We start from the raw sequence: 12,475 nt of genomic DNA on the forward strand, positions 1-12,475 counted from the left end.
GTTAATTTTGTATTTTCATGCTTTAGTCGTGAAAAGTTATCAGCACGATATATCGCTATTAAGGTTTATAATGACTTTAAATAGGTTAGGTACCTAGCTAATTAATCTGTCAAACTTAATTAATGTAAGTTTAAGGGCAGCATGCGGCTTCAAATCAAGTCTAGAAGTAGGAATAGGAATGTATACTTAGGTACCTATGTACCTACTTTCTGGATATACCTAACTGCAAGTTTTAAGTTGAACCTTAGGTTTACTTTAGACTGGAAGACAATCTGGTTAAAAAAAACAGTGTTTATTGCACCAACAGGTACCGAATATAGTTACGTAATAGGTACATTACATACTATAGGGTTACATCACGGTTACATGTTAATCGAGTAGATCAACTTTATTTATTTTTCCAGGCGACAATAGTAGCATATTTATTACAAGAAATGATATCTTTTACTATGTTCTACTAATATGCTAAGATTGCTAAACCTAGATGACCCATTATGGAAAATGCTTATAACTGCCATTAAAATATAAACTATATTAAATACCCCAGGACCCGGCTGTCTCATTTCAAACATAGACAAAGAGAATCACCTGTGTTTGAACGTTCAAGTTAATAAACAAGACCTATTGCGGGTAGTTCGAAAAACTCGCGCGCCTAGAAGATGTTGATGTCAACTTTAGCCAGTCTGCTCCGAGACCACGGGGACAACGCCGTCCTCGAAACGTCGGAGGTAAATTTAAAACTTAATTTAACCGATTAAATCCCGTCGTTGTGAATAATAATGAGTAAAAATCGTGAAAGTTTAAATTAGTGTTTATAAAATTTATAGTTGTTACATTTTCGCCGGATGCCGGAAGCCCAATGGGAATGGGGTGGTGCAAAAAATACGCAAATCAGTGTAGGCAAGGGGCTAGATAGAACTGATTGACTAACACGAAATTATTTTGCGGATTAGCTAAACAATATTTTTGCTTTCAATTTTATGCAATCATTTCATAAAGCTTTTTAAGCCGGGACTACTTTTAGGTTGCTAAAACTTGTTGTACACTAGATTTGAGAGGCTAATTGTGTTACAGTTGCTTTAATGTCTACATATACAATTATAAGAACTCGTTCCCACAGACTGCTAAGAGAAAGAATGGTGTCCCCTCCGCATTATAATTTCCTTTCAATCAACATTGCTATCAAACCGCCCAGGTCATTGTGATTAGTTTGTAAACTTTCTAATAAAAACTAAAGTCTCACGTCACGTAGATGCACTAAGTTGGGAACATCGAGCGGTCGTTCAACGAGGCACGTTGTAACAAAGCTGAGTCATTAAGAGATGCTAGATAGCGAGTATAGACACCTAGAGTAACGCGAATCGTGATCATAGAGCGCCGTACTTAGCTAGTATCTACTTAAACTTAGCCCAGCGGTGATATTCCAGTTTCCAATTGAATATCATTCCCGATTTTTATCCCTAGGTATTCACCCCTCCTTCCCTACTCACTTCAGTTGACGGTACAAATCATAGAATCCAAGTTCAAATTAAGACCGTTCAAAATTAGTGGACGTTTCAAAATTGGAATGGTAGTTTAGTTTAAATAAATACGCGAGTTTCGTATCCACTGCGCCAGCGTTCTTATGTTTTGAATTATACCGTTAGGTTTGTCTGCGAATCCAGAATTTGCGGATTATTGTTATGTTTTCGAGAAAAGCGTTAAACCGTCATAGACAAGTTCTGGTAAAATAACGGTGTTTGTATGTCGTTTGTATTTCGTTATCCTTAATATTTTCTGACCTAATATAAAGTCTGTCAAGCCATTTCCGTCAGTAGAAAAGAGCGGCAAATTAAAAAAAAAAACTGGCCAAGTGCGAGTCGGACACGCGCACCGAGGGTTCCGTACTTTTTAGTATTTGTTGTTATAGCGGCAACAGAAATACATCATCTGTGAAAATTTCAACTGTCTAGCTATCACGGTTCATGAGATACAGCCTGGTGACAGACAGACAGACGGACAGCGGAGTCTTAGTAATAGGGTCCCGTTTTTACCCTTTGGGTACGGAACCCTAAAAAGTAGGCGCGAAGGGTAATCGTCCCATAGAAAATTTGAATTTCGCGCTTTTTTATACTGATAAAGTTGTTTAACCGGCTATAGGTATTTAACTTATCTTAAATCATATCTTTCGCCATATTACGTGAACTGGAAGGGAGAGGAATATCACTTCATTCTGTGTCATAAGGTAGACATAGCGATGTTTTTTTCTAAGCATATCAATAAACGTTTTTATCTCATATCCAGAACTACTCATTTTTCTGGTGTTCTGAACCTTAAGATGAGTGGGTAAGAGGTTTATTCAATCGGTCGTAAGTCTCCGTTACTTATACAAAACTAGTCGGGATACATTTCACCGCCGCCAGTCCGAAGTTAATGGAACTGCCCCAGTGATGACAGACCAGACAGACTTCGGGATGACGCGTGTGAAGCCTAGTGTGTAAGGACTTGCAGTGTGGAAAACACGTCTAACTTGTTGCCATTGCCAATAGACTTAATAAAAGCATAGAAACTGCATTACACATCTCGGAATACCATGTCGACAGCTTTGTGATACTGACGTGGCTACCTTAAGGGGCCACTGATAATTAGTCCGCCGGACGATATCAGAATACAAATACAAATGAATTTATATTTTGAGGAATAATTAAAGCACAGATTGTAAAAAAATGCCGGGATAACGCGAGGAAGATGGTGAATTAAAGCACAGATTGTGCCACAGAAACAAACACATATGTAGGATTAAATGTGCAGTGGCGGATTTGTCCTAAGGACAGTAGGCCCGGGCCTAGGGCGGCAAGACGTTAGCGGCGGCAGCAAGTAAGATGAGTGCTGAGAAAGGGGCGGCTAGTAGTTACCCCAGGGCCTGGGGTAGAGGGCGGCCAACACTGCAAATCCGCCACTGTATATATGTTACATTTTTCCGTAACTGTACAGACGCCGTGGTCGTGGCGTCTGGTTTGAGGCACGACTTTTCGTCGACGTGAGAAGACGTCTTCGGCCAAAACCAAGATAAGAATCGAGAGGCGATCTAGACCGACGGGAAACAGACTGCAGTTTCGATACTTACGAAGTTTTGCCTCTCTGACGCATTTACGCACATATCTACAAGGGCGACAGAGAGGCAAAACTTCGTTCGTGGGTCGCCGTATCAGTTTCGACACTCTTACCTCGTACGCAACTTAGATTATCTGATCACGAGAACTGCAGCGTAAATTCCTTGATGAAGAATGGTTGGTGCTTTCAGTGTTCTTAATTGTGTTAGAACATGCATCGTAAGTCAACTAGACAGCAAGTGTTCTGTGCCGTTGCGCATACTAAATTAAGATGTAAAATAAAATAAATTAAAATAGTATCTATGTAAAATCTTGACTTAATCCCACACTTACTGTGGGTGTGTCTTTATATTATGTATAATAGATCCACCAAAAACATTTTCATGTAAAATGTTGCCTAGACGAGACCATACGGCTCGCCCAAACTTCTAACTCTAGACGCCCTTCACAAACTACACCTTAGTCGAAATATGTGGCTTGGCCGTTTGGTTATTACAAGCACTATTGTATTTGTATAACAGAAAAATAATGAACAGTAAATAAAATTTCCACCTAACGCCCATGTGACGTTAGCGAAGATAGATAGGTTAGTACTAGACAATGATAATATATACAGTGACGCAATTTATTGGATCCTTCAGGGCTCAATTAGCTAAAAAAACACGTTTTATTTCTGCATTGCATCTTCTTTTCTACCCGACTTTTTATTCCACTCTATACATAAATATAAGCAAATACATATACATGTATTCGTGAGAAAACTCAAACAGCTTTCAAAATTCTATCAAATATGGTAACCGTAAGCGCCGTAAAGGAAACATTTGATTATCGATAAGCAGCGAAATATCAGTCCGATTGCTATCAGAGAAAGCACACATCGTGTTTATAGCCTGGTGTGGACAATAGGTAATTACTGGTCTTCATTCCAAGTCCTTACCAACAGCTTACCAATCATTAACCAGTTTAAACTAAAGCTCCAAATACTTAATAAATATTCGTCGTCAAAGATCATCCTCAGACTGGTTCTTGTAGCTCTGAAAGCGATTGTAATGAGAGCCAAGGAGCCAGGAGTCCAGGACTCATCTAAGGCTATCTAGAATCTAGGAACACTAATAAGCCTGATTTGTGCTTCGTTAATACTCTTGTAAAAGGTATTAACTACGGTTGAAACGCGTGCAGTTGGTCCTTTCTTTGCGATCTCGCGACCAAAGCTGCATTAATACAATGCCGTTGGTTTATTTCCCATTGTTTTAAAATTTAGCTGAGCGTTTATTAAATTTAGCTTCATATTCGTTTGCCTCTTTAAGGTTAAGTACTCGTATTTGTAGTCTTTATAATTTATTATGCGTTTCGGCGTTCCGCTCTGCTATTCCGTAAAACGGGGTGAATAGACACGATATTCAACGATTTTTACCTATAATCCAAATGATAAATATAATAATTTTTAACATCATTTTTTGTCATGGTTAGTTTTAATTTTTTTAGCTAATTCAGAGAAAATCAAAAAACTACCGGTTTTCTCCAACTTAAAACGACCGATAGACACACAAGAAAGGGGTGAATAGAAATATTCAGTTGTAGTTTGTAGTTGTCATAGACATCAAATTTGGTTATTATTATGTTGATACTCTTTTGGCAAATTATTATATATATCATCATATCAGCCCTTTATATCGCCCACTGCCGAGCATAGGCCTCTCTTCCAGTACGCCACTTGTCCCGGTCCTGAGCTAATCTCATCCAGAAGTGACCCGCAACCTTCCGGATGTCGTCCATATATATTCTGTTAAACAATTCTTTGATACAAAATTAGTTTTTCGTGTTTTTTAACCCTCAAGTCGTGTTTTTTCACCCCTTTGTTGTATCACACATCACCCCCTATGGCGTAACTTTTCACCCCGTATGCGTATCTGACTGACCCCTTTATCTTTGATGCAAATTTGAATTGTTTCCTCATGTAGGCTGATAGTGATAGCTGATAGCCTTTACAAGCTAGTACTTATGGGGAAAATAACTATAAATACACGCGGGGAGTGTAGACTGTGTACCTTATGTCAGTTATAAAACTTTACCGACTCTAGAAGAGCGATGTGAGACAAACAAATTGTATGTCATGTCAATCCAGCTCATAAAATTTCCATTTTATCGACCTATCACCTTGAATGCCAGCTGGACACTTGTAATGGCTTCAAATGAACATAAACCTAACCTTACTTACAATTTATAGTCATAAAGAACTGTGACATTTATATATGTGTCGCATAGCTCAAATTACAGAAACAGGTTCAACATAGGTAACTATTAATAAACGTAAACGATGACTTACTGATTTGGTTTACTTAGCTATAGCCATGAACCCAAAGTAAGAATAAGAAATATTGATTGGCATAAAAAATAACATAATAATTAATTTAGACGAACAGAACAGAATTGTGCTAAAAGGTTAGTAGGTACCTATGACATTGAACCTTACCTATAACCTATATCTATACCTACTAAGTTTAAGAGGATGTTAAGCTTTTATCAAGGTCTTATACGGTATAGGTATAAGTTATACCTATATATTTGAGTGAAGAACTTGTAATTTCGTAGAAATACATTGTACCCACAGACCAACCCGTTTTTCTGTGCATGAAACCGAGCGACCAGAGAAAGACATTCATGTATGGTCAGGTTAATGTATGGCATCATAATCCTTTTTCTCTTTCACTCTTATAAATTTCGGTATTTCGCCATCGCCTACCTATGCTGCCATAACCCGACCATGAAAAAAAACCCGGTCGGTGATAAGGACAAAGCAAAAGCATGGCACTATTTGTGGTATTTTCTATAAAAAGGGACCTTATTGTCGATGGCGCTTACGCCATTATAAACGATGCTCCGATATAAATACCATGCCACGCGACGCTGTGCGGCGTAAGCGCCATCGACAATAAGGTCCCTTTTCATAGAAAAAGACCCATTTTCTCTTTCCTCTTATAGGAATCGCAATAAGACTATCTTTCTCTATCAAAGAGTGTTAGGCGGCATAGTAGTAAAACACCAATTACAGACTAAAGAGCCGAGTTCAAGTAAACACGTAAATCTCACCCATCCGAAATAGACAGGCGAATCACGCGCGATCCCAGATACGCTCAAATTGGACCCTTTGTCACGCCGCTACCAACTTAAATTTACACCTAGAACCCCATATGCAGTCCTAATATCGATCTTAAAAACACAGCAATAAAGGCTACTGTAGTGTTTTAAAGTAGCACAGATAAAAGCTTGTTTATATAGTGGCGCCGTTCATTCGATCGATTCGAAAAAAATAGACATTAAAATTGTTTTGATTATCCTTTTAGAAGTAAACGTAGACTGGACCAGTCTATTTTGAAAATTATTTAAACAAAAAAATCGATGATTTCGATCAAAAATAATATTGCGCATTTTTTTAATTTTTAAGTTTAATTTAATTTTAATAATATGTACTTATATATATGTAATTATAATCCGGATATATTATATGTAATTATAATCCGAAATCTATTTTTTTTTTTAGAAGCAACTTCCATCCTTTTAGCTTGCTTTTATGCAAAATAAACTTTAGACCTATGTTTGTGATTTTTTCTATCGAGCGAAAGTCACGAAATCAAGTTTCGAATCGATGAAGTTAAATAGAGAAAAGCCTCAAGATTGGTATTCATATCTTTTGGCAACCGTATGATTTAAAGATGCGCTACGATTTTTCAAAAACTGCCGGCTGAATCTTTAAAATAGTTTATAGTACGTAACGTATACAGGATGAAATTTTAACCACCATTCAAACTGCGTAGTGACTTCATAGGTCATATCGAGCAACTTTTATTATGGGACCAATGCAGAAATCGCGAAAAAATTTTTGGCTGTCCCGTAGAAATCAGCTGCATTACATCAGCCGGAATGTATGAACCAGCCTTTTTTTCGCGATTTCGGCATTTGTCCCATAACAAAAGTTTTCAGTATGACCTATAAAGACTACGTAGCGTAGAGTATGAACGGTGGTTGAAATTTCACCCTGTATACATGTATCTAAACAATACATTTAACTTGACTGAATACATGTCATGTATATGTTATGATTATGACTATGATGCTCTTGCAGATATCCAATTACTTACTATAAAAATCAAGAAACGGTACCAACTTAATTAAGCTAGTTAGTGTAGATATGGAAACCTGGTTATAAAAATAAATGTTAATAAGTAATCATATTTTATAACATTCACGGTTGGGTTGCTTTTGTATATGTATTTTAGAAAGTCGAAGGTAGTATGTTTTATGGTAACAATCACAGTGAAATATAAGTAGAGTTGAAATCCATCTTTCTCACGGTGTCACATTGACTCCTTTACCTTTTACCTTGAGTAACAGGTTAGAACTTTTTTAAGTATAAATAACGCTTTACAAATTACATTTAAAGGCACATAGAATCAAATAGGTAGGTCCGTTCATATTTGTATTGCTAGTTCAGTCAAGTTCGCAAGTAGAAAATTAAAAATGAAATATAGTTGGTCAAGCAAATCTTGTCAGTAGAAAAAGGCGGCAAATTTAAAAAATGTAGGCGCGAAGGGTTATCGCCCCATAGATAATTTGAATTTCGCGCCATTTTCTACTGACAAGATTTGCTTGACCAACTATATGTTATTTGCTAATCCGTCAAATGAACGAAATTTAGAGCATGAAGGGAGACTAACGCAATGAGCTTATAGTATATTAATTAAGTTTTGTCACATTTCAACATTAAAGCTCGCATTTCTGCAGACGAGTCTTATTTTTTTTCACTAGCGCCAGTTTCATAGCCTGGTATAGATTCTTGAAAAAAACGCAAATAATAAATTATAAAGCAAACGCCGGGCATAGACGCGCAATTACCCGCCAACTATAGTCTATGAAAGGTTTTTATCTGGCTCCGTGCTCCTGTCGCTTACCGAGTCATAGAGAAAAGTAAACTTAGTTATTTCTCTATGACCGAGTGAACGAGTCGAACGGACAGATGTAGACGAGTCAGTGTTACGGTACCCTCGGTATTGCAATAAAGGAGAGCTCACTAGGGGCTTTTTCTCGCTAACGTCTAGTTTTTAGGCTTTTCCCTTGCCACTTCCTGAGCTTTTTCCTCGATCTAAATGTCTATGGTTCAGAATAAAACGTAATCGAGATGTAACGTTTACGATTCCGAAAAAAAATCAAAAGGTTATAGTTAACGCTATCTCTACTGAGCTCGTTCACTTACCTGTACTAACAATGGCATTCTGTTAAACAAAAGCCATTATTTCTTTTATGTGAGCGCGTGGCCTTTGTGCCTGAGGCTCACACACAATGTGCACACAATGGCCACGCGCTCAGGCACAAAGGACACGCGCTCCCATAAAAGAAATAATGGCTTTTGTTTAACAGAATGCCATTGTTAGTACAGGTAAGTGAACGAGCTCAGTAGAGATAGCGTTAACTATACCTATGGCCACGAAAATCAGTCAAACATTCAGACCGGTCGGTTCGGTCGGTCGCTCCGCTGGTTTACAACCTAACGCTATTGGTTGATTACCGCACGTCTTCCCTCATGTCTGCTCATCTTCGCTTGTTTGAAAAAACGTCACTATTGACACTGACATATCCGATCCGTGTACTAGCAAATTTTTGACGTATCTTAAACATGGAGACTATATAAAGGAACCAAATTTCTATGTACGAAAAGTGTCCATCAAAAAACAGTAATTAGGCGGCGCCACCATTCACCGAAATACTACCAAAAACAAACCTACGTAATTTGGTCGGGTTATTTGTTGCCTTATATGGTTCATGTTATACTCATGTCCCAGAGCCTAACTAGCGCCACCGGACTCCGGAGAGATTAGGAACTATTATTTACAGCTGAAAGCTGGTCACTTTTGCAATAGTTCTGCCATAAGAGATTGTCGTCCTTTCTATACCGTCCAATCTTAAAGTTCGAATCAGGCCGTAAGTCTGTGGTAGCAGTATACTTGGTGCATCACTAACCGTTCGACTGAGCTTGCAATACCTCTACCTTCCATAGCTTGCAACAACACTGAGCGTTTATTATGGCCGCCGCGCCTTCGATCTAATACCGAAAAAAAAACTAAACAACTTCATGAGTCGTGCTTCGTTTAACTATAGTCTATAGACAATCCTTCTGTAATTTAAGATAACGTTTACAAATAGAAGAATGGAATCCGAAGGGATTCTAGCGGCTAGACTGGCAGGCCAATTCGAACGTACCCTGATATCAGAATGATATTTGAATCATGCTATTTAGTTATTGTGCGTCTCGCATAGTTGGTCAAACCAAATTGGCAGTAAATAAGAACCAAAAAAACTATACTCATGCTTTTTTTTGGGTGCTAGTACTAGTATAAGACAAAGATAGTATGATCTCTGTCTATGTTTGAAATGAGACAGTCGTCCTTTGACAAACTATACCTATAAACTAAACAAAGTGCATTCCGTATAGTGCATTTCGCTCGTCTTGTCCGAATATGTATTGGCGTGGGCGACCGCATGATAACTAAATAACATGATTCAAATATCATTCTGATATCAGTGTACGTTCGAATTGGCCTGTATGTACTGAGGTTATAATTACTTTAATTACCTGGGGTGTGCAGTAAATTTACTGCCACGGGGAATTAGCAGAACTAGTTTATTGCATTGGTGCATCAGTTATGATTCGTGATTACTTTTTTTACTGAGACGGCTACTTTTTTATTCGAGACTGAAGAGGGGAAGGGTGACGCAGGGTACTATATACGTAGGCGAACAACGCGCGAACGCGAAGCGAAGCGATGCGGCGCGGGGTGAATCAATCCTTTGATAAATTTTTATTTTTATATAATACTTTAAGCTATATGTATCACCTAGTATTAGCATAATGTCAAAACTTCAGCGTAGGAAGATGTTAATTAAAAATTGGAATTGTCTCAACTGACTCCACAAGACAGGCCTAGCCTAGTGTGGAGATCATAGGTTAATAAAACAATGTATAATTTTTTGGTAAATAAACTATTTTTATTTATTTTTTTATTATTAAATTGATACCTATTGAAGTGTCCTACGTGGGCGGTCTCGTTGCGACCGCGAACGCCGTGGGCCTGCCTCGCCGCGCCGCTTCGCTTCGCGGTCGCGAGTTGTTCACGTAAGACGCAGCATAAAGTTTGTATATACGACTGCCCATTTCAAGTGTATTTAAGTGTACCTATCATGTGTAGTCTGCATACAGGCATAGTTTAATTCAAATGGCGCAGTGTGGAACAATCAAAATCTGTACCCACACAATTATAATCCAGTATTACAACTATGGTCCTCAATTTCAATATGAAATTAAGGAAGTATCAATAATGTTCTTTTTGGTTGTGTAATTTTTTTTTATTTTTAAAAATATTTAGCTTTATAAATACGACATTTAAATAATAGTGACACTTAAACAAAGATTGGAATTAATTTTGGTAAGACTGGTAAGAGACAATGTATGCCGTTTATAACGACACTCCCTTACTTTGATGTATTAAAATCGGTGCAAAGTTAGCTTAGACGGACTTTAGAAGCGTTAAAAACCATGGGAATCGGCATAATGCTATCCATAAAATAGAGCGAAAGAAATGCAGGCACCGTAGCTTCAAAGAATTCATATGGATATGACATTGCTTTAGCATACATCGCATTAATTAGCTAGGTACCATTTTAAATATGGAATTACTCAGCAATTAGCTGTAACTTCATGGAAATCTCGTCTATCCATATTCCAATAACATACACTTAAGACTCGTATAAAAAGCTGTGGTTTATTCAGAAAGCATTAGTTAAGACGTTCTGAACTAAATTGAAACATGTTAAGATCCGTTACAAGATCGAATCCGTGATTCACACGGCGCAGGCAACCCATTTATGCAGGAAAATAGCGAGGAACAAAAACGTAATTTATGTTATGCATGTTACAGCGATGTTAGGGAAACGATCGGTTTTAGGGTTCCGTACCCAAAGAGTACGAACGGGACCCTATTACTAAGACTCCGCTGTCCGTCTGTCTGTCACCAGGCTGTATCTCATGAACCGTGATAGCTAGGCAGTTGAAAATTTCACAGATGATGTGCCGCTATAACAACAAATACTAAAAAGGACGGAACCCTCGGTGCGTATTGTGGCATTTTTGCAACTGTCATAGGGAGTTCTCATTTATCGACTTCCGATACACATACGAAAATATCGATACAGTGTAAAGCACAAAATATTAAAAAGTAATAATAGTTAATGGATGGACTGCAAGAGAAGTAATTTAAGCATATAATATGAAAAAAAGATGACTGCTTATTTCTGTTATAAAGAAACTAATGGGATTTTTGTTAGCCCTAAAACAGACTTTGAACGTAAAATTGAAAAAACAAACACGAGACTTAAGTAATTAAATGTGAAACTATTAACTATCAAGTATTCATTGTTTTTATTGCATATCTCTATTTCGCATTTTCAACTTTTCAAAAGTTATCTGGAAGAGATCGCTCTTTAGCGATAAGATCGCATCTTATTTACCTCTACTTACAATCTCTTATATGTTGTATTCTACATTGTATAGATATAGGTATATCGAAAGTCGATAAATGAGAAGTTACTCGTGAAATAGTAGCGCGTTGGTGTCTTTTCCACTGGACCGCGGCGCCACGTGATGTCAAATTCATTATAGTTGACTAAAGCGTTTGCTTATGAATATTATAATTGAGTTGGGAGCCCATACATGAAAAGTACGCAATTACAGTTTGGTATACGAAATCGTATTGCTGGTTACAGTCGACGAGTAGAAAAAAGATTTTTTGATAGTGTTAGCTATACGTTAGCGTAGATTTCATGCCAGACACTATATGTATGTCTGCGATTGTGTCGGACCCACCAGTCACACCACTATGTTTTCTATGCATTTTATATCGAGTCATTAAACGGCTGACATTATTTTCTCTAGAAGGCCGATCAATAAAATAGCGACTTATTAACACCGATAGCTGACTATCTCTGTTTTATTGGCCACTAATAATAACCACTTAACCAAATGTTTCATAAAAGTCAAATTAACTTTTAGTACAGTAGGTATATGTACTTCAAAATCTATGAAAACGGATTATATCGCGTATAATTGAATTTATAATACATCCCGACGTTTCGAACCCTAATAATTTAAGTTTTCATAATTTTATTTCGTGAGTAACTATCGCGGTAACCGAAGACAATATTATATGTACTTAAAGTTAATTTTAAATTGAAATAAACTGCATACCTAATATGTAACTTAAATAAATCGTTCTGAATAATTTCCGTAAATTTCGCCACTCTTTTATTGTCCCAATTCGCAAATGGCTACTGAA

General features: G+C 37.4%; 1 protein-coding gene across 2 annotated transcripts in view; it reads left to right on the plus strand.

The window, feature by feature from the left end:
* The window catches only part of LOC134744610 (leucine zipper putative tumor suppressor 2 homolog), a 135,370-nt gene that overhangs the window by 455 nt on the left and 122,440 nt on the right, over nt 1-12,475 (plus strand). The window lies entirely within an intron of this gene.

Source organism: Cydia strobilella, chromosome 10 (genome assembly GCF_947568885.1).
Source record: "Cydia strobilella chromosome 10, ilCydStro3.1, whole genome shotgun sequence".
NCBI classification, from domain to species: Eukaryota; Metazoa; Arthropoda; class Insecta; order Lepidoptera; family Tortricidae; genus Cydia; species Cydia strobilella.